The 26,350-nt window shown below is 38.9% G+C and overlaps 1 protein-coding gene and 1 pseudogene across 8 annotated transcripts in view; one reads left to right on the forward strand and one right to left on the reverse strand.

Moving 5' to 3' along the window:
• LOC146394562 (uncharacterized) overlaps positions 1-26,350 on the forward strand; it is a 965,202-nt gene that overhangs the window by 326,483 nt on the left and 612,369 nt on the right. For 5 of the 8 annotated variants that reach the window (XR_014835329.1, XR_014835331.1, XR_014835330.1 and 2 more), the window contains one exon: positions 22,739-22,897. The exons of 2 other annotated variants lie outside the window; for them this stretch is intronic. The gene's annotated coding sequence lies outside the window, so the exon portion shown is untranslated. Of the gene's footprint in view, positions 1-22,738; positions 25,090-26,350 lie in introns of those variants that run through there. One more of the 8 variants, XM_085007854.1, reaches the window with a different exon arrangement.
• The window catches only part of LOC100517987 (small ribosomal subunit protein uS15m pseudogene), a 199,955-nt pseudogene that overhangs the window by 43,266 nt on the left and 130,339 nt on the right, over positions 1-26,350 (reverse strand).

Here is a 26,350-nt window from a genome sequence, read left to right on the forward strand (position 1 = left end):
ACACAGAGATACAGAAGACACACACATAAAGTCATATACGCACACACACATGCTACCTTCCTGGGCATCATACCCATGCCTAACTCTCATCCTATGTCCCTCTCTCTGTTTTAAAGTAAGCTTCCTAAAATAGCGGCCTAGACTCACTGTCTCTGTTTCCTTATTTCTTCTTTATTTGCTTATTTATTTTTGTAGATTTTACTAGAGGTTACTAGTATCTGATTTTCCCTTTCCTTGGCACATGGAAAGCTTCATTTTCTAGCTCCTTTGCAGCATGGGACCACGTAAGTAGTCTGGCCAATGGACCAAAAACTTTATAAATGAGTAAATGAATTTCATACTTTCTTCTACAACAACTACTGAGGCAGGTACAAATTATAGCTGGTCTAACTTAAGGATGATGAAAACCTCTATCACCCTAAATTACTGAGTGACTATAGCAGAAACCCTTGCTGAGCCACATAGAACATGTTACATAAGCAAGTTTTGTGTGTCACACCAGTGAAATTTTGGTCTTTCTAACAGCAATACCTATCTTATAATATTCAGTCGACTCCCCCTGACCTTTTGCTTGATTACCATCTACCAAAACTGCTTTTGATAAGGTCACCAATGTTCTCTATTGCACAATGACTACTTTTCAGTCCTATCATTTTTTTTTTTAGGGCTGTACCCATGACGTATGGAAGTTCCCAGGCTAGGGATCAAATCAGAGCTACAGCTGCCAGCCTATGCCACAGCCACAGCCACACCAGATCCAAGCTGTGTCTGCGACCTACACCACAGCTCACGGCAACGGTGGCTCCTTAACCCGCTAAGCAGGGCCAGGGATCAAACCTGTGTTCTCATGAATACTAGTTGGGTTCGTAACCCCTGAGCCACAACGGGGACTCCTTTTTCAGTCCTATCTTAATTGACCTCTCAGTAGCATTCAGTATAGCCTATCATTCTTCCTTCTTGAAATATTCTGCTTTCTTGGCTTCCGTGACACCAGATTCTCCTTTGGCCACTTCTTGGTGACTTTTCCTGGGTCCTCTTTGTTCTTTCTTATCTTTATATATATATATATATATATATTTTTTTTTTTTTTTTGTCTTTTTGCTATTTCTTTGGGCCACTCCCACGGCATATGGAGGTTCCCAGGCTAGGGGTCGAATCAGAGCTGTAGCCGCCGGCCTACGCCAGAGCCACAGCAACGCGGGATCCGAGCCGCGTCTGCAACCTACACCACAGCTCACGGCAACGCCGGATCGTTAACCCACTGAGCAAGGCCAGGGACCGAACCCGCAACCTCATGGTTCCTAGTCGGATTCGTTAACCACTGCGCCACGACGGGAACTCCTTATCTTTATATTTTGAAGTTCCTCAAAACTCAAGCCTAAAAGTTTCAGCTGTACTGGCCTTCTCCGAGTTCTTTGAAAGAACCCCGCTCCTTCTATCTCATGACCTATACACTTGTATATGCCTTAGCCAGCAGCAAAGAGGGGAGTGAAAGTATTAAGTCATTGGGAAGGAAAGGGAAGAATATTCCAGATAAATCTCTACTAATACTTTGGATTTCAACTAAACTGGCAGTTCTTCAGGGAGTATGTCCCTCACCTCTCCAGACTAGGTTGGATTCCCACTGATTATCCTCTCCCATAGTACCCTGTATGTTTCCTTCATAGCATTTATCATAGGATTTACCATATATGATTGTAATTATAATTTTTTGTGCAATTATTAAGTATATGTCTTTCTTGTTAACCCTTCTTAAGGGTTGTTTCTACTTTGCCTCCCATTGTATTTTTGGTGCCTATCAAGAGTTCTTGGTTCATAGTAGGTGATCAGTAAATTTTTGCTGAATGAATGCATGACTGGTAATTCTTATTCCTCCTGTCATACTTTTATGAAATATAATGCATTTTTTTTATCTTTTCTAGACCCGCTCCCACGGCACATGGAGGTTCCCAGACTAGGGGTCGAATTGGAGCTGTAGCCACTGGCCTACACCAGAGCCACAGCAACGCAGGATCCGAGCCGCATCTGCCAACCACACCACAGCTCATGGCAACGCCGGATCATTAACCCACTGAGCAAGGCTAGGGATTGAACCCACAACCTCATGGTTCCTAGCCGGATTCGTTAACCACTACACCACATCAGGAACTCCGAAATATAATGCATTTTTCAAAGTCATGTGGAGCAAGAGTTTGGCCTTATTTCAGTTTAATGCTGGAAATCATATGCATCTTCAAATTTTGGGCACTGCATATCTTTTTTGAGGGGAGGGTGGCGCATAGTTCACATTCAGCCTGAACTGAATTGAGCCACTCTTACAGGACAGATGCTTAATAATTGTGAGGATTGCCTTTCAAAGAAAGCTGTAGAAATTTAAAGTGTAATTTAATGCATAAAAGTGAATGAATCTCTTCTGAAATTGCAATTTTATTTCTACCTTATAGGGCTATAATTTTTAACATCTGCTAAACTATACTGAACTCAATGGAATCTACACAAAATAAATGCAGTATTAATACCAATTTACTCAATCATTTTGAATGTGAAAACTTGTACTTCCTTGACTAAGCAGCCAAGGCAGCCTCCCCCTACCCCTTCAGAACTTTTTTTTTTTTTTTTTTTTTTTTTTGTCTTTTTGCCATTTTCTTGGGCCACTCTCGCGGCATATGGAGGTTCCCAGGTTAGGGGTCTAATTGGAGCTGTAGCCACCAGCCAGCCTATGCCAGAGCCACAGCAACGCTGGATCCGAGCCGTGTCTGCAACCTACACCACAGCTCACGGCAATGCCGGATTGTTAACCCACTGAGCAAGGGCAGGGATCGAACCTGCAACCTCATGGTTCCTAGTCGGATTCGGTAACCACTGCGCCACAACGGGAACTCCTCTTCAGAACTTTTTGATAAGAAAAATAATTAATCTGTGAAATTAATTTGGATGCCTGGACTATATAGGTTTGTTAAAGAGCTTTGCTGAGTGGAATATTTTCACTTATCTGTCAAATAGCTTTTCAGTAAGGACACTGACATGAATAAATTAATGATTTTTATAAGTTCTTCCATCTCTTATGCAGTGAACCTTATTTGCAAATTTAATAGTATAAATTCTTCTTACAAATGCTGTAAGAAGTTGTGTATAAAAAACAGTACACAACTACCTTCTATTTTCACTCAAAAGGAAAAAGAAAAAATTTTAACCTCAGGATTATCTCAATAGATGCAGAAGAAGCATTTGACAAAATCCAATATCCACTCATGATAAAAATTCTCAACAAGTTGGAAATAGAAGGAAACTTCCTCAACCAGATAAAGAGGCTATACAAATACCCTACAGCTAACATCATACTTAATGGCGCAAGGCTAAATGCTTTTCCCTAAAGACTGGGAACAAGGCAAGTCTTTCTTCTTCTCTTACCAGTCCTATTCAACATGTACTTGAAGTCTTAGCACAATAAGGTAAGAAAAAATAAGTAAAAGGCGTCAAGATTGAAAAGGCAGAAGTAAAATTATCCTAATTAGCAGATAGTATAGTTTGGTATATAGAAATTACTAAGGTATCCGCACAATCTACTTTTAGAATTAACAAACAACTTAAAGCAAGGTTACAGGGTATAATATCAATATACAAAACTTAATTGTATTTCTATTTACTAGTAATAAACAACCCCAAAATAAAATTAAGAAAACAATCTCATTCATAATAATATAAAAAAGAAACACTTAGAAATAACAAAAGAGCAAGAATTCTACATTGAAAACTATAAAACATTGCCTGTAGAAATGAAAGAGGATCTTAATAAATGAAGAGATATCACATGTTTATGGATTGGAGGACTTAATATTCTTAAGATGGCAATTCTCCCCAAACTGACTTATGAATTTAATAAATCCCTATCAAAGTCCCAGCTTGCTGTTTTTTTTTTTTTTGCAGAAATTGACAAGATGATCCTGAAATTTATATAGAAATGCAAGGGACACAGAATAGCCAAAACAGTCTTGAGAAAGAAGAACAAAGTTGGAGAACTTATACTTCATGATTTCAAAACTTAGTGCAAAGCTAGAGAGCAGTCAAGACAGTGAGATACTAGCATAAGGACAGACATGCAGATCAAAGAAATGATATGAGGACAACTGGATAGCCACATGCAAAAGAATGAATTCAGACCCTTATCTCACATCATACACAAAAATCAACTCAAAATGGATTGTAGACCTAAATGTAAGAGCTAAAAGTATAAAACTCCTAAAACATAGGAGTAAATCTTTAGGACCTTAGATCGGACTTCCTTAAAGTAAAAAATGCTTTTGCTTCAAAAGATACCATCAAGAAAATGACATTAAGACACCATTACCAAAATAAAATGACAAGTGATAGACTGGGAGAATATTTTCAAATCCTATTTCTAATAAAGGAATTTTTTTTTGCTACACCCACTGCTTGTGGAGGTTCCTGGGCCAGGGATCAAACCTATACCATAGCAGTGACAATGCTGGATCTTTAACCTGCTAGACCACCAGGAAACTTCCTCTAATAAAGACATTTTATCTAGATGATATAAAATGCTCTTGCAAATTAACAGTGTAAATAATAACCCACTTTTAAAATGGGCAGTTGATATGAAGAGTTATACAAATAGCCAGTGAGCATATGAAACACTGCTCAATATGATTAGCTATCAGGGAAACAACCCAAATGTCCATCAACTCATGAATGCATAAATAAAATGTGGTCTATTGATACAATTGAATACTCCAGGGCAGTAAAAAGGAAAGAAATACTAATACATGCTCCCTCATGACTGAACTTTAAAAACATTATGCTAAATGAAAGAAACCAGAAGCAAAAGACCACATATTCAATGATTCCATTTGTATGAAATGTCCAGACAGAAAGCAGATTAGTGGTTGTCAGGGACAGGGGCTGGAGTGGGCTGAGGGTTTGGGAGTGCCTGCTGTTTGGTATAATTGGGATAATGAAATGTTCTGGAATTAAATAGTGGTGATGGCTGCATAACTGTAAATTTACTAAAAACTACTGAATTGTACATTAAAAATAAGTGAAATTTTATATAATCTAAATTATACTTCAATAAGAACATTGGAAAAAATTAACGTTCTAACAATCCCTTTATTACTGGTGTCATTTCTGTGGAAGTGAACTCAGTTTTTCCAAAATAGATCAAACTTGAAAAATTTGTTACATGTGGAATGTTTATCTGTTGTTTATGTGAGCAAACAGGCAATGGATTTTTCTTTCTTTCTTTCTTGGTTATTTTTTTCCCACTAAAATCTCAGGAGGAATCTTTCCCAGGGTCAACTAGACTGCATTTGTTGTATAATGGTTAAACCTTTAGGCTCTGGGGTTTGTGGATTCTGCCTCCATCACTTAACTGTGTTAATTTGGACCACAATCACTTAAGCTCTCAAATTCTCCTTCATGTTTAAAGTGGAGACAACAATAGAAATGACTTCATGTTTATTGAGAAGGATTAAATAGGCTTTTTACTATGCCTGGTGCATTGTAAAGGCTCATTCAAAATGAATGCAATCTACTCTTTGGGCTGAATGGTTGACACCCTGATATAAACCAATAAGCCACTTACTAATTACAAGACTTGCTGAAGTTTGTCTGAGGCTGAGCTGGAACTAAGATCTTCTGGCTCTTTTTTTTGTTTTCTTTCAGATTTCAGCATGTAACGTTGATGTTCTATTTCTTCCTCTTTCCCTGCTGCCTTCCTCCCACCCCCCCCCACCCCTACTCAGAGGCCCCAGTCTTAGCCTGATCTTCGTTTTGAGTTTCCTAAACTGGATGTATAAAAGTCTCAGAACCAGCTGTTGCAGTCTGGGTGCCCCTCAGAGTCACTGTTCTGCATGTAGTAATGGTTCCAAACGCTCAGAGCCTTTGGGTGAAGCTGAAGTGGCTTTGAGAATGGCCTTAGACCTATGGCGTATAGCATATACGCAACAGGAAGAGCTTTTGCTTTTTTTTTTTGGCAGTGCCTGTCAAATTTTACTTTCTAGCTAGCTATGATGGGATTTTTAGAGCTTCAAAACCAGACAGGAACTGTGCCTAAGGAGGAATTTATAGCCTGGATATAAACTGAAGTGGATATCAAAGGAGGCCAAGTGTCCTCTAAAAATAACAAAATCAGAGAACAGGGAGTAATGGTCTTAGAAGCAATACCCCTGAGAGAGAGATTCATAACAGAATCCAGCTTATAGTTAAACTAGCAGTTCATAGAATTAAAAAACCCTGTTGCAGCTACAGGGACCCTTAGCACTTTATAAATTAATGTAAACCAGACTCCAAGTCAAATGCAAGCATTCACATTGTGAAGGAGAATTTCTGTACTTGCACCATGTTGGATAAGAGTTGTTTCAAAAAAGCACCCCCCCCCCGCCATAAAAATGTTAACTTGCCTACTGCATTCTTGCCACATCTTCATTGTCTCTCCTGAACCTCTACCACCTCTCTACCTTCCTTTGCTTTGGTGACGTCTACTTGGCTGCACTACATAAGGTAAAGAGTGAGAGAAGACTTGAGTGAATGTGGTGTAGCCTGCAGACTGATTTTTCTCGGTTCAAATCTTTCCTCGCTCTTTTTTTTTTTTTTTTTTTTTTGGCCGCACCCACAGCATGTGGAAGTTCCTGGGACAGGGATCAAACTCACACCACAGCAGCAACCGGAGCCACAGCAGTGACAACACCTGATCCTTAATCCACTGTGCCACAAGGGGACTCCTTTCCTTGCTCATTTTAAGAGACAAAAACAAGAAACATTCCCTCCCACACGCTTGATTCTCCTTTGAAGTAGCAGCTGATGTTGCTAGAAGAGCGTTTGTCTTTTTTTTTTTTTTTTTTTTTTTTGACCTCAGCTGTAGGGAATTAAATTTATCACTCTTCCCAGTTCAGGGTGTAGGTTCTGGTTGTTGCTCATTTGCTCCCCCAAACTCTTCTGTCAGCCCCTACCCTCATTAATATCAGATATCCATGCTCTGGCTCAGATATCCCGCTGTAGGCTCCACTACCCAAGCTCCTTGGCTGCTTTGTTTCCGGTTGGGTTTGCCCAGTGAGAGGCACTGGCAGGAGAATGAGGGTGAGGTGGGAGAAGCTGGAGTATTCTTCCCCATACACTCTCTACTTTGAGCAGTGTTCTGACAACGATTGCCTCCCTCCTCATGGCAGCCCCTTTCAGACAGTTCCTAGGTTCCACCTTCCCTGGAGCTCCCTTAATATGATGCCCTTCACTTGCCCCTTCAGCCCTAGGGATGCAAATGGCTTTCTGCTATTGTCGCAAGGGTGGGTAGAATAGTGGTCCCCCAAATATCTGCATCCTAATTCCTGGAACCTGTGAGTATGTTACCTTACATGGTAAGCAGAATTTTATAGGTGCAATTAATGTTACGAATCTTGAGATGGGGAGATCATAGTCGATTATTGGGTGGACCCAATCTAATGATATGGGTCCTTAAAAACAGTCAAGGAGATGAGATATTGCTGGTTTTGAAGATGGAAAAAGGGGGCCATGAGTCAGAGAATGTGGACCACCTTTAGAAGCTGGAAAGGGCAAGGAAACAAATTCTCCTTTGATGCCTGGAGAAGGAATGCTACCTTGCTGACACCTTGATTTTAGCCAGATCTATGCCAGTAACCTACAGAAATGTAAGGTAATAAATTTATGTTGTCTTAAGCCACTAAATTTATGGCAATTTGTTATATCAGCAATAGAAAACCAATACACCTTCCCTATCCTTAAAAAAAAAAAAAAACAAAACTTTCAGGAGTTCCTGTCATGGCTCAGAGGAAAGGAACCCGACTAGCATCCATGAGGCTGCGGCTTCGATCCCTGGCCTAACTTAGTGGGTTAAGGATCCAGTATTGCCGTGAGCTGTGGTGTAGGTCGCAGACTCTGCTCGGACCCTGCGTTGCTTAGGCTGTGGTGTAGGCTGGCAGCTACAGCTCTGATTCGACCCCTAGCCTGGGAACCTCCACATGCCACGGGTGCAGCCCTAAAAAGGCAAAAACAAAACAAAACAAAACCAAAAAAAAAAAAAAAAAAAACTAAAACTTTCATTCTTCCCACACTGCTGTGGATAGTTCTTCATTAACATCCCTTCATTTAAAACATTTGGAGTGAAATATGTTTTCTCTTTTTACAAATATGCCCTCTCATTTTGCTCTTCCTTCCTTCTACCATTTATCCTCTATGCTCACACTCAGTCTTCTCTCCCGCTAGGCGCCCTTTCAGATGTCTAGTATGTGTCCTTATATATGGGTAACTTACCTGATAGATACATGTGGATGTATACATTTTAAATTTATATCAACTATCTCCTACAATATATTGACTTTTTTCTTAGTTTTTAGTTTTCATCTAATGCTATATTTTAAAGAACGATCCACGTGGCTGTTTGCACTCTAGTCCCTTGCTTTTGATCGCTGCATCCTTAAAACAAAAGATCCAGTCATCAAAGGAACCAGGTGAAACCAGGAGGAGGAGTCTGAAGGATCCTGAGAAGGGAGCAAGATTCCCACCTTAGAGAGTGGGGTGAGGGCAGAGAGCAGGGGGATTGGAAATGGAAGGAGATGGAAGGCAAGGAGATGTGGCTAGAGAGATATTGTTGGGAATCTTTTATTATAAATTTATAAAACAAGTATGAGGGAGATATTTTCTCAATAACAAGTAGCTTACTAGCCTTTTTACTGGCTTACATTAGACATTTCTCTCTGATCCCAGGAAGCAAAGCAAAGCAAAGCACAATGTGTCTCTTAGCCAGGTTCTTAAATCTTGGTGCTAACCAAATCCTTATTTACTCTCCTGACACCCAAATACTTATCTCCTTTGGATAAATTTACCGCCTCTTAAATTTGGAACTGTATGTAGATTGAACTCAGGCAAATGACTTCTTTTTTGACCCGAGTTAGTATTCTTTTGAAGTAATTATATATTTTCTCTTTAGTGGAAATAGCTTTTTTTTTGCTTTTATTCCTGATTATAAAAGTAACTCATAATGATTATACAAAAGCATTATTACAATACAGAAAAGTATTATTATAATCTAGAAAAATGAAGATATAAACATTACTTATTATCCTATCATCTGATTTTAAGATTTTTGGAGTATATTATTTCAGCCTTTCTTTCTCATTCATAATATTCATTCAATAAATATTTATTATGCAATCTACTGTGCTAGGTGCTGGGATACAAAGGAGAGCAAAAAATAGACGCAATTACTGCCCTCTGGACCTTGTAATCTAGTGAGGAAGAATTATATTTAATTGTATGATTATTTAAATAATGTCTGCAACAGTTAAGATGCTTTTGCTGATGCATCAGCCAGCTATTGCTGCAATAATGCTCCATAATACATCACCCCAAAACTCAATGGCTTACAACCATAAGCACTTATTCTTATGATCATAGTTCGGCAGGTTAGCTGGAGCAGCTGTGGTTTAGACTATGGGTCCCTGAACTGGAAGGGGTGGCTCTGTTTTAGGGTGTGGATTAAGCTTAGGTATACTTTTTGTGTGTTGATTCTGGTATCAGGCTGAAAGGGAAAGCAGCTACCTGGGGGATGCTTTTCTCATGGTGGATCACTGGAGAGAAAAAGAGAGCTGTCCAAACCATGAAAGCACATGGTGAGCCTTTGCTTTGGTCATATCTGCTAACATTCCATTGGCCAAAACAAGTCACATGAACAAGCCCAAAGTCAAGGGGCCAGAAAGATCTGTCTTCCCACCATGAGGACATAGTAAAGCTGTGTATGTCTATTACAGAGGCATGAAGAATTGGGATCAGTAATTCAATATACCATATTACACAAACCAAAATTGTTACTTATATTTTCTTCTCATGGTCACAAAATGGCTGAAACGTTCTTAAGCATCATATTTTCTCATGATACCATCCAAAGACAGGAAGAGATTAGTTCTATCTTGTTCTTTCCCAGAAGGCCCACTCCCCATCTCCATGACCCTCTACTTTTTATTAGCAAGGGTTGCTTTGCATGCGTGTTCCTAATCCAGTTACTGGTAGGGAGAATAGAATTGACATGATTGATCTATACTAGAAAACATTTACACCCTGGGGCTAGGGGATGATTCCTGAAACACAGGTGCTCAAAGTCTGAACAAAAAAAGAGGTTATGTTAACATGAATGGAGAAATGAAATGGCAGTTAGCAAGGTAACCAACAGTCGTACTGCAGTCTGCTTCACTGTCTTACTACAAATGTCGTAAGTGCTCGAAACTATAAGAGATTTGTTTGGAGAGGGAAGTCAGGGAAATGAGTATTGAGTTGAAATTTCAAGGATGAGTAGGAATTACCTGCACAAAGAGGACAGTTAAAGAGCATTTTAGGTATAAGAACATGCATAAAAGGTTTTTTTAGAAGAGTGAGCTTGGGGGGTGGGTCTGAGAGTCTTAAGGGGGTGGTAAGCATGATGGGAAACAAGGCCATAGAGGATAAGAACCATACCATTCAGGGCCTTGCAGATCAAGTTTAAGCTTTTATTCTTCATCCTAAGAGCAATGAGAAGTCACTAAAGACTTTTAAGCAAGGTAGTGATATAATCAGAATTGAGTTTAAAGGAAGGTCACACTAGCTATAAGGTGAAGACAAATTGAGGAAATTCAAAAATGGATAGAAGGGAGATCAATTGGGAATTTACTACATAGTTCAGCTGAGAGTAGATAATAATTTAGCTAGAATGGGAGTGATGGAAATAAAAAGATGTGACTAAAATTGAGAAATATTTAGTAAATAAAAATAGAACTTAATGATCAATTATATTTGGGAGTGGTGACAAATGAAGATATCAAGGATTATTCTTAGATTTCAGGATTATATATTTGGATCAATGTTGGTACCATTCATTGAGACAGGGAATACAGAGAAAGGTCCAAATTTGAGCAGAAAGACTACAAGTACAAACGTTGACTCTGAGATGCTTTCGAGAGAATTAAAAATAATTGTTGGATTTGTGGGTCTGAGCTATTATGAGCTATTTGCACATAAATGGTAATTGATGCCAAAGACATTAATAAGAGAGAATATGAGGTGGGAGGAGTAAAGAGTCTAGGAATAAGCCTTGAGGAATATCAGCATTTAGTGGGCCAGCAGGGGAGGTTGCACTTATGAGATGATAAAGGAAGATGAGAAAGATCAGGGGGGTAAAACAAAAGAAATCAAAACAGAACAAAACACCCCCAAATGAAGAAAGAAGACCAGAAGCCAAGGGAACAGAGTATTTCAACAAGGGGGGAGTGGTGAAGAGGACTGAAGACGTTAAATTGGATTTGATAACATTGGGTCATAGCTTATAAGTAAATTACCAAGTACTGCCTTGTTGAAGTGATGAACGTAGATGGATTGCAGTGGGTTGAGGAGTAGGAGTTGAGAAAATGGAGATATTGGGTAAAAGAAACATTTATTTAAAGAGCTTGGCTTTGAAGTGGACAGAACATGAAGTAGGAGATGCAACTAAAGGAGGGTTGAGATGATGAAGAGGACTTACAGCTGTTAAGAAGTATCTAGATGAGAGGAAGGGTTTTTATATATGAGGGATGGTATAAGAAATACTAAGGCTCTTCAGAAAATAGGAGGTAGTGGGATCTATGTACGTGTCTTTATGTATTTATGTAGTTAAAACCTACACGTTTATATATCTCTATTTTATGTGAAATCTTGAAGCAAGACATATTTGGTTGCAAGGAACAAAATGTGTCACCAACAGAATATGAAACAATAAGGATATTTAATTAATCGACATCATTACAAAACTCAGAAGTTGACACTTCTAGAATTGTTTTAATGGCTCACATACATCACCAAACACCTGAGCTGAGTTCTTTCTTTTACATTCTGCCTCCTTAGTGTGTCAGTGACATCTCTCCTCCTGGTCTCCTCCTGCCACAGCTCTAAATTTCTCATCCTTATAAACAGCATTCCAAGTAGAAAGGCAAGTGGGGGAGGTACAAGTAACTAAAGTGCTTTCTGTGTTTGCCATTCTCTTGTAGGGAGAAATCTTAACCTACATAGCTATCAACAAACTTCATCTATGTCTCATTGGCCAGAACTGGGTCACATGACTACCCCTACATCAATTACTAGCAAAGGGAAATGAAATTTCCATGGATGGCCTGGATTCATCATTTTTCATCCCTGGGACTGGGCACATTGCCACCCAAAAGCATCAGGGCAAGAAAGAATGTGGAATTAGTTTGAACTGACAGCTCCAAGAGTGGGTAAAATGAAAAATGCCTCAGTAGCTAAATTGACTGGGGGGTGTGTGTGTGTGTAATTATAAAATTAGTTCATAATATTAAAAAATTTACATAACATTGAAAAATAAATAAAAGAAAATGTCATCCCATTAACCCCCAAATAAACAACTTAAAAAACATTATTTTAGGGCTGCACCCGTGGTCTATGAAGGTTCCCTGGCTAGGGGTCGAATCAGAGCTGTAGCCGCTGGCCTGCGCCACAGCCATAGCAACATGGGATCTGAGCTGCACCTGCAACCTACACCACAGCTCAGGGCCACACTGAATCCTTAACCCACGGAGTGAGGCCAGAGATCTAACCTGTGTCCTCATGGGTGCTAGTCACATTCGTTTCCAGTGAGCCATGATGGGAACTCCACAATGTTTATTAACATTTTGACTTAGAGCATTTCAGAATTTTTCTATGCTTAAAAAATAGCTTTTTTTCCCCACTCTCAAAATTGATAGAGAATCATACTGTGTCTATGACATAATTTGCTGTTTTTCACATGAAGCATATTCTTTAAATGACATGCTAAAACCATAAACTAGATCTAGATAAATTGTTTGTTTCTCGTATGTTCATGGTTGTTCCATATACTATTTTAGCAGTGTTCAAGAATGTTCATTTCTTCATATCTGTAACAATACTTGGTATATCAATCCTTGGAATCTTTGATAATCTTATGAGATAAAAGTGATAAATTAGTATAATTTATACCTTTATTTTAGGTGAAAAATTTTCCATGAATAAATTTGCCATTGTTGCCATTTGAACTTTTTTTTCCTTTTGCTTATTTTTAAAGTTGATTTGTGTGAATCCCTTTATATGTAAAGGACATCGATTCTTTGATATATATGTTTCACGGTTTTTTTCAGCTTGTGTTTTCTTTTTTCATTTTGTTATTGATTTATGGGAGTCTGTAGAAATATTTAATTTTTACATAAATTAATCACATCTTTCTCTTATGGCTTCTGAGGTAGTATAACTAGTGTTTAATATCTGGGTCTTTGGAGGTACTAGACATAGAATTGAATCCTGGCTCTTTCCATGATGTGATTGCAAAGACCTTTGAGAAAATGACTCAACTTTTCAAACACGTTGTTCCTCCATATATAAAATGAAGAAAATAATGCCTCATTCAAAAGTATATGTGAATCATGTACAAAATGTATTTAGCGGAGTTCCCGTCGTGGCGCAGTGGTTAACGAATCCGACTAGGAACCATGAGGTTGCGGGTTCGGTCCCTGGCCTTGCTCAGTGGGTTAACGATCCGGCGTTGCCGTGAGCTGTGGTGTAGGTTGCAGACGCGGCTCGGATCCCGCGTTGCTGTGGTTCTGGCGCAGGCCGGTGGCTCCAGCTCCGATTCAACCCCTGGCCTGGGAACCTCCATATGCCGCGGGAGCGGCCCAAGAAATAGCAGCAACAACAACAACAACAACAAAAAAGACAAAAAAAAAAAATTAAAAAAAAAAATAAATAAATATCTTTAAAAAAAAAAAAATGTATTTAGCCCAATGACTGGCAGGCACACTAATGCTCACTAAATTTTAGTTACTAGTATAAGAATAAATATTAGTATTATGTTATAAAGGATCTTTCTAGTAAAACTTTGTTAAAATATTCATATATATTTTCTTTTCCATAAATGTAAAATTAAAAATATAAATCTTTATTTAAAACATAATGAGTTGGGGGTTGTCTTGTGGCATAGTGGATTAAGGATCCAGCATTGTCACTGCTCGGGTCGCTGCTGTGGTGTGGGTGCAATCCTGGCCTGGGAACTTTCACATGCCGTGGGTGTGACCAATACCCCCCTACAAAAAGAAAGAAACATAAGGATAACACTGAAAGTTTTACATAGATTACAATTTGAAGTTGAGTAATGTGAATTCAAAGAGTATTACTGGGGATTTTGAAATCTTATAGAAATATGATCTACTGGACATTTGCTTTAAATTTAAGCTGTTTAATGGTTAAAAGTTGCTTTATAAAGTTATTTATCCTTTATTCAACCATTCCAGCTTTCTCTATGTTCAGTGAATCAAAGGAATTATTGACTATGGAAGAACTCAAATAGGTGTTTTTCATATTCATGTTTGGTCTGAGACTGTTAATTAAAAGAGAATTTGAGAGATTTCATGAAAACATTAAGAAACCATAGCTCCCTTTTAAGTGTTTTCCTCCTATTTCAGTTAATACTCAGAGTGAATGGCCATGTTCATAAGGTAGTTGACCACAAACCAAGTTACTGATGTTGTCATGGATTTCTCCTCCATTTTATGGGTGATGAAGTGTTTTATATATGTAATTCTAAAGTGCTGACTTGGGATATAATGGTAACAGGAATTATTGGTTTGAGAATGCTGACTGTGTAATAATTCCTCCCACTGGATAAAGCTGTGCTTCACGGCTGAACAGACAGGGTGGGTAGCTTATAGAATACTGTGCTCCTTAGACATGAAGTGTGGCATGGAGGTTAGAACAGGGCTCCAGACTGCCTGGGTTTGCATTCCAGCTGTGCTCTTAGTAGCCCTGTGGCCTTAGGCAAGCTACCTAACTTCTCTATACCTTGGTTTCTTTGTACAATCCAGGTAGGAGTAGTATCTACCTTTGTGATGATTCAGTGACTTAGCAGCTTTCAAGTACTTAGAACAGTACTTGACATAGTAAGCAGTCAAATGCTATTACTAAGATCATGTCCTCCTATATACAGCTTCTCTCTTACCCTGTGGCATTTACATTTGAACTATAATGTTGAATGCAACTACAGAAATATTTGGAATTTGTTGATTGTTGTTATGGGAGGAAACCCTGGGATCTTTTAAGGTTTCATGCTGCAGTCTGAGTAGAGAAGGGTGGAGATGGAAGGTAAGGAAAGCGGAGAGCATTTAGCAGTGCATCAAGATATCAGTGCCAGGACCTCTCTCTCTCTCTAATGAAGACAGGTACTCTTTCATAGTATACTAAATAAAATCTATTCCAGGCATTCATAAGATAGCATCAAATCTACTTATGATTTATACTGCTATTGTGTTTTTCAGGTATCTGTTGGCATATTGGTTTACATAACTGAATAATGAAGCACTCATTCAATTTGCAGACCTGCAGTACAGTGTATTTAGGAATTAGTTTAAAGTTTCATCAGTGTTTGTTATGAAAAAGACAGAGGATAGAAAGATTGCCCTGCTGTTTCTTAGCGGAAAGCTCTCAAGCGACGGCTGAATGAGGTCGAGCTCATGTGAAAATCCAAGTGATTTTCCCCTCTTTTCTTACTTTCCTTTTGCTTAAGAATGTCTTCCATTTCCTTCAAGTATCACTAAGGATGGAGTTACACTTTCTGGCCTTGAATTATAGTCTCTTAGAATTAAACAGCAGCCCTTTAAATAGAGAAGCATCTACAGAACCATCCCCAAGAACATCAAGCACTGACATTGTTCCTGTATCAAAGATGCTTTTTGGCGAATCAGTGAGGCTGAGATCTAAAAGGTAACACAAAATGCTTACTAATAGCCTCAGTACTGAAGTAGAGGGAAAAATTCAACAGGACTCTTTCTTTTTTGAGGAAAATGCCAATTTCTTGGTGACTTGAAAAGTGATCCTTAGATTAATAAAGTACTGGAGTTCCTGCTGTGGCACAATGGGATTGGTTGTGTCTCTGCACCACCAGGACTCAGATCCGATCCCTGGCCCAGAATAGTGAGTTAAAAGGATCTGGCATTGCTGCAGCTGTGATACAGGTCGCAATTGTGGCTTGCATCTGATCCTTGGCCTGGGAATTCCATATGCCTTGGGGTGGCCAAAAAAGAAAAAACAAAACAAAACAATAATAGATTAATAAAGTACAGTGTCTTTTGTTCAACTGATTATACCTCCAGTAAAATTCCTTTTTAAGACTTGAGTTACATAGTAAAACAATAACATCTTAGAGTTGTGTAGGTCAATCTGGTGTCTATTAGCATACAGAACTTGAGCAAATGTAACCTTATTGGCAAAGGTGACACTGAATGTCTTAGACATGTAACTATAGGCTGAGTAGTACTAAAGTACACCTTAACTCAAAGTCATTGCCAACTCTGACCTTTTTTACTCAGGTGTGAAGGGAAAGATGTGGGCTTCTTTCTATGTTTTGGCTATTCCTTCAAGCAGCCTCTTTAGCATGTGGTCTCTTCCTGGATGAGAATGAATCCTACCCTAAGATAGTTGTGAGGATAAAATGGACTAATTCAGTTGTGATCTTATTGTTTGCTGCCACAAATATGTTAACTACTCTTTTTTTTTTTTGACTTGTGAGAAATTTTATTTTATTTTTTAAAAATTTTTTATTATTATTATTTTTTCCCACTGTACAGCGTGGGAATCAAGTTATTCTTACATGTATACATTTTTTCCCTCACCCATTGTTCTCTTGCAATATAAATATCTAGACATAGTTCTCAATGCTACTCAGCAGGATCTCCTTGTAAATCTATTCTAGGTTGTGTCTGATAAGCCCAAGCTCCCAATCCCTCCCACTCCCTCCCCCTCCCATCAGGCAGCCACAAGTCTCTTCTCCAAGTCCATGATTTTCTTTTCTGAGGAGATGTTCATTTGTGCTGGATATTAGATTCCAGTTATAAGTGATATCATATGGTATTTGTCTTTGTCTTTCTGACTCATTTCACTCAGTACGAGAGTCTCTAGTTCCATCCATGTTGCTGCAAATGGCGTTATGTCGTTCTTTTTTATGGCTGAGTAGTATTCCATTGTGTATATATACCACCTCTTCCGAATCCAATCCTCTGTCGATGGACATTTGGGTTGTTTCCATGTCCTGGCTATTGTGAATAGTGCTGCAATGAACATGCGGGTGCATGTGTCTCTTTTAAGTAGAGTTTTGTCCGGATAGATGCCCAAGAGTGGGATTGCAGGGTCATATGGAAGTTCTATGTATAGGTTTCTGAGGTATCTCCAAACTGTTCTCCATAGTGGCTGTACCAGTTTACATTCCCACCAGCAGTGCAGGAGGGTTCCCTTTTCTCCACAGCCCCTCCAGCACTTGTTATTTGTGGACTTATGAAGATGGCCATTGTGACTGGTGTGAGGTGGTATCTCATGGTAGTTTTGATTTGCATTTCTCTCATAATCAGCAATGTTGAGCATTTTCTCATGTGTTTGCTGGCCATCTGTATATCTTCCTTGGAGAACAGTCTATTCAGGTCTTTTGCCCATTTTTCCATTGGGTGATTGGCTTTTTTGCTGTTGAGTTGTCTAAGTTGCTTATATATGCTAGAGATTTAGCCCTTGTCCGTTGCATCATTTGAAACTATTTTCTCCCATTCTGTAAGTTGTCTTTTTGTTTTCTTTTGGGTTTCCTTTGCTGTGCAAAAGCTTTTCAGTTTGATGAGGTCCCATGGGTTTATTTTTGCTCTAATTTCTATTGCTTTGGGAGACTGTCCTGAGAAAATATTCATGATGTTGATGTCAGAGAGTGTTTTGCCTATGTTCTCTTCTAGGAGTGTTAACTACTCTTATTCACAGTCTTCTTTTTTGTGGTAAAGTATTTATAACATAAAAATTGCCATTTTAAGGGAGTTCTCTTGTGGTGCAGTGGATTAAGGATCCAGAGTTGTCACTGCAGGGTCTTGGGTCACTGTTGCATTGTGGGCTCCATCCCTGGCCCAGGAACTTCTACATTCCATGGGCATGGCCAAAAAAATGACCATTTTAACCATTTTTTTATGTGTACAATTGATTGGTACTGACTACATTCGCATTGTTGTGCAAACATCACCACTCCTCATCTCAAGGGCTTTTTCATCATCCTAAACAGAAACTGTGTACTCATCGAATAATAACTCTCCATTTTCACATCTCCCCTGGCAACCACAATTTTACTTTCTGTCTCTATGAATTTGCCTATTCTAGGGACCTCATATAAATAGAATCATATAATTTTGTCCTTTTGCATCTAGCTTCTTTAACTTAGCATAATGTTGTCAAGGTTCATCCATGTCGTAACAGGTATCAGAACTCTCTTCCTTTTTAATGATACCACACTGTACATATACACTGCATTTGGTTTATCTGTCATCTGTTGATAGACATTTTGGTTATATTCGCCAAAGGTTGCATAGAAGTGACCGGATACATTGGGCTCTCTGGAGTAGAGCCCTCAATCTTGGTAAATTCCTTGGTATACTCTTTCCTTCCCTCTCTACCCTTTTCATGGTCTAGTATGAGTGGACTACATTTAAACATCTTGTTAATGTTGATCTTTGCCATGTGACTGGCTTTGCCCAAGGAAATGTGGACAGAAGTTTCAATGTGCCAGTTCTGAGCCAAGGCCTTAAGAGATATGGCATGTTTCTATTGGTTCCTCTTGGGCTTCTGCTGCTGCCACAAGAAAAACATGGCCTGTGTAAATACTGATGAAACAGACTTGATTCATCGCACAGCCTGGAGCCAAGGCCAGCTAATCTCAGCAAAGACAAGCACAACCACAGACAATCCAGAGACCTATGAGTCAGAAGTATATGATTATTGTTTTAAGCCACTGAGTTTGGGGTGATTTCTTATGTAGCTTTATTTCAGCAGTAGGTGACTAATACAGGCCTTGGTGGGAGAAAGGGCAAGTTTTCCCCCCATACTTCTAAGGCTCACTGTAGGGTGTGGGTGAGGAGAATTCTTTCCAGAAAAATTTCTCCTGATCTTGACACAGTCCTATCTATTCATAAAAAATAGACGCTGCTTATAACTAAAGAGTTTAGGGGTAAGGTTTGGATTTTATCATGAACAAAACTTCCTTTGAATTTTTACTTGGAAATTTTGATTGGCTCCCTATAAATAAAGTAAAAGGGCATATTTTAGTATGACTGGTAATAATAATCACTATAATATTATCTAAAAGAGAATTGAAAATATGAATAATTTCCCATGGGAGTTACGAAGCCTATCCCTCAAAGTTTATCCAGGGTTCTACTGACAGTTTAACTGGTAACTTCAGGTTGTGTCTATAGAGATTGTGTCTATAGACATTGTCTGTGTGTTAAAGGTGAAATAAGTCCAACTTTAGTATCCATTTTTCTTGAGACAAGGGAAAGAAAAGAAAGTGACATCACCTTTTGATGACATCATGCAAAAATCAGTCTTCAATTTGAATTGGTTCTCGAAAAAGCTTGCCTTAACTTAGAAGAGTCTCAGGAAAAGCTATGAGTAACAGTGTATAAAAAGCAGATTGAGAAATTCAGGACCAGAATACCATGTTGCTCAATGTGCAAATGTGATTTGTTTGGAGGATTCTGATGTTTAAGACACACACACACACACACACACACACACACACACACACACACACACAGACAGCACTGAGTTGCAATGTGTATGTTGCCTTTGATATTTTGCAGCTTCTGACAGTTGATGCATCAGTTTTTCTGGAACTTCCAAAGGCTTAGTTTGGGGTAAATAATAGTCATTTAGTGCATTAATCTTGCATTCTTAAAAATGCCATTTTGTTTCCTCAGGATAAGAGTGTCATATCAAGTTTATTCATGGACCAATTTCCCCTCATGAAAATCCTGGTGGGCTGAACTAATATCTCACAAAAAAAAATGCCAACCGAAGTAAAGCTATTTACAATGAGAGTTGTGTCATTGAATGATGACCTTCTGCAGGCTGAAGCTGGCCCATGGACTCAATGTTTGACATTTATACTTTAGGATATTTCAGGTTTACTTGTCTTAATAATCAAGGTAACACTGTTTCATAGGCTTTTAGGCTTGGAAGGGATTTTGAGAGCCCAATTATTGATGTGGGACTGAATCCTTTTCTCTTCGTGGGAACTTTTGTACATATGTGATATAGATGACAGTACGTAATCTGTTTGATAATACTTTCAGAAAAAAAGCAAGAGGAAATAAGTTTAAAGTGGAGGAAAGAAATTTAAATTTTGTATAAAGAAGTTGCTGATAGAATAAGCAAAATACATGAGAATTTGCTATCAGTGTTGGCTTATGAATCTCTCATTTTGTGGTTGGATATTTGTGGCTGCAGTTTGTTAATACATACTGCACAATCAAGATTTTTGCATTTTCTTTTTCTTCTTATTCAGATTGAGTTAATTCATGGTGTTGTAGACTGAAGAGAGCATAATGGGGAGTAGAAGCTTAACCTGAGTGAATGTAACTTGGTCCAATGTTTGGGTTTGGCCTTCACCTTTGTCAGACCCGGTTCTAATATATGGGAGTTGATTAAAGGAAACAAATCCCAGGAGGCAGATGCATAAATGGAATGCCAGTGTGTTCTGTTCCAGTGGGAAGTGTTCTTCCCTGGTGAGCAGAATGACCCTATCCCCACCCAAGGTACCCACCTCCTAGAATCTGCACCAGTTGTAGCAGGAAATGTTGATTGTCATCTGGGCACCTGTCCCCTCCTTTTTGATTCCTAACTAAATCCTTATGTTATTCAGGTGTCATTCACTCCCACACATGGCCCATATGCCTTAGGGGATGCTGGTTGACCCCTGCCTTGGAGTTCTAATTAGTCTAATCCAGTCATTTCTGCCCTAGTTTGTAAATAGTCTGACCCAAATCAATTTGGTCCAGTGAGAAACAAAAAAAATTTCTCTGAGAGTGTTTGGGAATGCAACTTTTCATGCTATGAAGCATAGTTACAGGAAGTCAGCCTCTCATTGGATGTGAATGAGTAGCCATTTAGCCCTAGTTCTTATAGGGGCGTACTATAGCCACAATGGGAATCAGGCTTAGGATGAAGCAGTGTCGGTATCAGAATGGAAAGATGTAAGTAAAATGTGTCTTTACTGTTATCCTTGATCAGCTAGCCCTGAAGCCTCTTCTACAGCTGGAATTTGGTAGCCAACATACTGTATTATTATTATTATTATTATTTTGGTCTTTTTGCTATTTCTTTGGGCCGCTCCCATGGCATATGCAGGTTCCCAGGCTAGGGGTCAAATCAGAGCTGTAGCCCCTGGCCTATGCCAGAGCCACAGCAATGCAGGATCCGAGCCGCGTCTGCAACCTACGCCACAGCTCATGGCAACGCCAGATCGTTAACCCACTGAGCAAGGGAAGGAACCAAACCCGCAACCTCATGGTTCCTAGTCGGATTCGTGGAAACAGCATCTTTGCAGATATAGTCAAATTAAGAAAAGGTTATACTGGATTAGGGTGGGCCCTAAATTTAATGCTTGTTGACTTTATAAGAGAAAGGAAAGGGAGGTTTGGTTACAGAGATGCACACAAGGAAGAAGGCCATGTGATGATGGAGGCAGAGATTAGAGGGCTGCAGCTGCAAGCCAAGGAACACTCAAGATTACCGGGAGCCACCAGAAGCTCAAAAGAGGCAAGGAAGGATTTTTGCCTAGAGCCTTCAGAGAGAGGATAGCCCTGCCAACACCTTGATTTTGGACTTCCAGCCTTCAGAAATATGAAAAAAGTAAATTTCTATTGTTTGAAGTCACCTGGTTTGTGGCATTTTGTTATGGCAGACCTAGCAAACTAATACAGACATGTACACAAAGTAAATGTGCTTGTGTGTTTGGCCTGGTCTCTTATATCTGCCATTTGCCATGAGAAGAGGGTGCTTTGAGTAAGTGCTGCTCCTAGAATAAGGATACTCATGGATTATACCCAAACCCAACCCACAGTCTGGAGCAAAATTCAGCCTATTCCAGCTATTCCCAGCAGAGCCATAGCCAACCCATGGACTGTAAATAAGAAATAAATGCATGTGGTTTGATTACATTTGAGGCTTGTTTGTTACACAGAATTATTATAGTAAGGGCTGACTATATATAGTGGTAGGTTGGGAATGAGAGATAAAGGAGAGGAAGCAGTTTCTTAGAACCTTAACAAGTTCCAGACTACTGCTATCTTATTCAATATCTTTAGGAGTAGATGCAGCCGAAATCTGTTGGGGCAGTGGTGGGAGGAGGTAAGGGTCAGTTTTAGAGAGCATTTTATCTTTTCATGAGAAGGAGGAAATGTGACTACTTTGGAGTCAGCCATCAAGTTTTCTAGATATTCATTCTGATGGATAGGCAACGAAATGGAAAACAGTGGAAGGAGAAGGGAAAGACTGGGATGGCTCCTGAATTGTTTCTGTCCTGTTTCTTTTCAAGGAGCCAATAACCCAAACAAGAACAAGTTGTCCTTAGAAAGGACATATGGCTAGGTAGGTTCTGAAAAATTAAAAATGGAAAAAGGTTTCCAGTGCTTCTAGCTTATTAAGGCATAAAAATGCGAACCAATTTGCAAAGATGTGGGCAGTAGCAGAATGAATAGTGGAGGCTGATTAGGTATGTTTGCCCAGGGCAACTCATTAAAAAGCACCTGACTACAGTACTGAAACCCCTGTAATTTCCAGTGCCTCCCACCATTCCACTTTATCGCCTTCAGAGGAAAAGGTAGTTTATTCTTCAAAAAGGCCCACTCCTGAAATCTCTTTGTTCCCCAAATCCATTTCTTTCTTGTAGAAACACACTGGAATCATCAAGTGCTTTTGGAAGGGTCTGCATGGCCATACGCCTCCTTAGCATTGAGGCAGGAGATTAAAGAGTGACACTGTGCTTCTATTTCTGACACTCCTTTGCCTTCGCCTTTCTTCTAGTCAACGACATGTCCTTACAGATGAGGTAAGGTACCATGTGCTCATTCTCTGTGTGTATTTAAAATGTGGATTCAGCAAGTTCATCTCTTTGTTTTGACAACGGGGAAGGAAAGGCTGCTTTGATCTTCAAAAATTATGACTATAAATAATGCCTATTCAAATATTGGCTCAAGATTAAGACAGCAATCGCTTTTGAGTTGTTTCTAGAATCTTTCACTTCCAAAGCTCCCTTTCCTCCTTTGGATGCATTAGATGCTAATCAAGTTCAAGTTTCCACATTATACCTATGTCTCTGAAGTGTATTTGACAAACAAATGCCATACAGTTTTTCAGGTAAATATTTTATGCTTTAGGTTTTTTTCTTATCATGAAAGTGATGCATTCTTATTGTAAAGTTGTACTGTATACAGAAAAAGGGTAAATAAAGAAAAAAATTGTAAGCATTCCACTCAGAAAACACTGCTAGCTAGCATCTGCATCTATATCTTTGGTAAGTATGTATAAATGTAAATCTTATATATGCATATAAATTTTCCTTAAGAATTATTCATTATATTGGTCATATAATTTTGAATTTTCTTTTTGAAAGTAAGCTATCATCCTATGAACTAGATGGTACTCAATTCAGCGTACTTGTGTTGATGGGGAGATTTATTATTTTTCCTCTTAGTGCTGTGATTAGGAAGCGTTCTGTAGCCCAGTATTTTCAGTCTGGCTTTATAGTGTGTGGCGAAACGCTCTCCTGTGTGCGTGTATGAAGATCTTTCATTTGCTACTCTTCCCAGACAGGATGCCAAATCCAGTTCTGCAGTTTTAGATTTAATTCCAAGATTGGTGTGTATTTGGCCATAAACTTCAATGCTAGGTAGTTAGGCTTCCAACATGTATTAATCCCATGCAACATGCAGAATATGGTGCTGATTGTCGTAGAGCTTCTTGTGGATGTAGGGAGACATTAGCCCTCCAGCAACCAGCAGTTCATGAAACAACTGCCGAGGAAAGAGTGGGATCTGGTGGTGTCTGGCCCTGGCTGGCTTTGGGGGAGAGGTGAATGGGGTGGACTGGCCAAACTGTAGGGCTCAGCTTTAGGATAAGAAATGCTGTTCTCACATGTGCAGAGGCAGAAAACGTCTTTAATGGCAAACAGCTAGCTTGGCAAGAGCAGAGGAGCCATGCAGGGGAGAACAGACCGGAGGCTGATTTGTTTAGAGGGCCTGGACACGGGGCAGACAAGCCTGACTTTGACAACACAGATGGAAAGGGTCCCGAATAGGTCTCCCAGCAGGAGAGCGACATAAAGACGAGGACATTTAAAGCACATTATTTTACTGCCTGTGTGTATCTGCAGCTCCCGTTATCTAGTGTGATCATTCTAAGAGCACGCCTGCTAGGCTTCTGCCCTGTCGGAGTCTGGCCATTGAAGTTGTGTGCAGCTTGTGCAGCTAGTATCACATCCTGTCCCACTGGGAAGGTCTGAGGTGGGCCAATTCTAGCCCCTTGAAATAATTAGTTCCCACTGCTCTCTGTCTACAAAACCAAAAGGAGCAATTTATTGGCATTGTGGGTAATGCCCAGAGACTGCCAACAGAAAGTATTAAACTAACTGGATTGTAGGAAAGAACAAGGGAGATTATTTTCCAACTCTGAGCCCAACTGGAGAGAGTAACTTGTTTTCCTTTCCTCTACTCTCTAAATTTAGCACAAATTTTTACCACATAAAACACATGTTCTTGCCCTCATGCATTGCTGATGGGGATGTAAAATAGTACCTATGAAGGAGAATTTGGTCGTTTCTAACAAAATTACATCTGCATTTATTTTTTGAATCCATCCCAAAAATAAGATGACAAAAACTATAGGAAGACATATCCACAAGGTTACTCATTACAACACGTTGCAGCAAAAGATTGGAAACAATCCAAATTCTGTCAATGGGAAATTGAAAAATTGTCATACATCTACACAAGGGAACACTATGCAGCAATAAAAAGGAATGAGTTTATTGCTAGGAGTGGCTCCTAGTATACCTTATTATGAAAAGAAAGCAAGGTGGAGAAATGTGTGTTATTTATTTTAAAAAGAGGATTATGAATTTATATATTCATATAGTATATTCCTACTATGTTTATTTACGTATTTTAAAAAGGAAGGATAAGCCTAAACATAAGAATTTTAAGAAAGAGACTACCAATGGGGAAGGAGGACAGGAAACAAAAATGAAAGAGAGACAAGTGAGACTTTTCTGAGTATACCTTGTTTTATAGATTTGAATTTGGAAACATGTAGTTATTCCACACAACTATAATACAAAATTAAATTTAAAAGGCAATTCTTAAAAATAAGAAAGGCAATGTGAAACAGCTGAAATGAACTATGTAACAAAGTTTTGGAATAACCATACAGAGAGGAACTGTTCCATATGATTTCAATTAAACACAGTAATTTGATTTTACATTCCTAGAGGGCTATTGCTAAGGACAGAAAGAACTGTAAAAGTATCTTGGTGGGGTTGTTGTAATTTTGACATTGTTGTGTGTTAGTGTGGGATAAAGCAAATGAGTATTTATATTGGTGGTATTTGGAATCTGGATTTTTGGCATTAAAAAAGGAAGTATAGGAGCCCCCGTCATGGCTCAGTGGAAATGAATCTGACTAGTATCCATGAGGACGCAGGTTCCATCCCTGACCTTGCTCAGTGGGTTAAGGATCTGGTGTAGGTGACAGATGTGGCTTGGATCTGTTGTTGCTGTGGTGTAGGTTGGCAGCTGTAGCTCCGATTGGACCCCTAGCCTGGGAACTTCCATATGCTGCAGGTGCGGCCCTAAAAAAAAAAAAAAAAGAAAAGAAAAAAAAAAGATTTAGGTATAACAGTATAGACGAGACTAAGTAAAAACCTTGTATTCCTGAATTTGAAATGTAAATATCAGTAAAAACTTGTGTTGTTTTTCATCTTAAAAAAATCTATCTAACAAGCTTTGAATACTGAAAAGATATTCAAATACTGGCCTAAAAACAAAGGCTAGTAGCAATGATGTCCTAAGTTGTGGTGTTTAAGTACGATTTTCCGTTAAAAGAAACCAGGGTGCGTTGGGGAAATAGCTGATACCAAAGCAGAAAATGTACAAGATAAACCCAGAACTTGCTGTTATGGTAGGAGTCAAGGAATCTTTCAAAGACTTCTGCGGGCTTGTCAAAAGGACACAAGAACTATTAAAAGAAGGGTAATTTGATTATCAATAAGAATAACAGTTGCAATGAATCAAAACAATTATATGTATTTAATCCATGTACTAATTCTTATTTTTTTATTTTTAAAGTGTTGTGAAGTATAGTTGATTTATAATGTTGTGTTCATTTCTGCTGTACAACAAAGTGATTCAGTTGTACATATATATACACATCTATTTTTTTCAGATTAATTTTTTCCTTTTTAAGTTTCATTGAATTGTAGTTAATTTACAAGGTTGTGATAATTTCT

The sequence above is a fragment of the Sus scrofa genome, chromosome X, assembly GCF_054392235.1.
Source record: "Sus scrofa isolate SSC_HxYL_T2T_F1_AM1 chromosome X, Sscrofa_HxYL_maternal_Yorkshire_Landrace_v2.0, whole genome shotgun sequence".
In the NCBI taxonomy this organism is placed as follows: Eukaryota; Metazoa; Chordata; class Mammalia; order Artiodactyla; family Suidae; genus Sus; species Sus scrofa.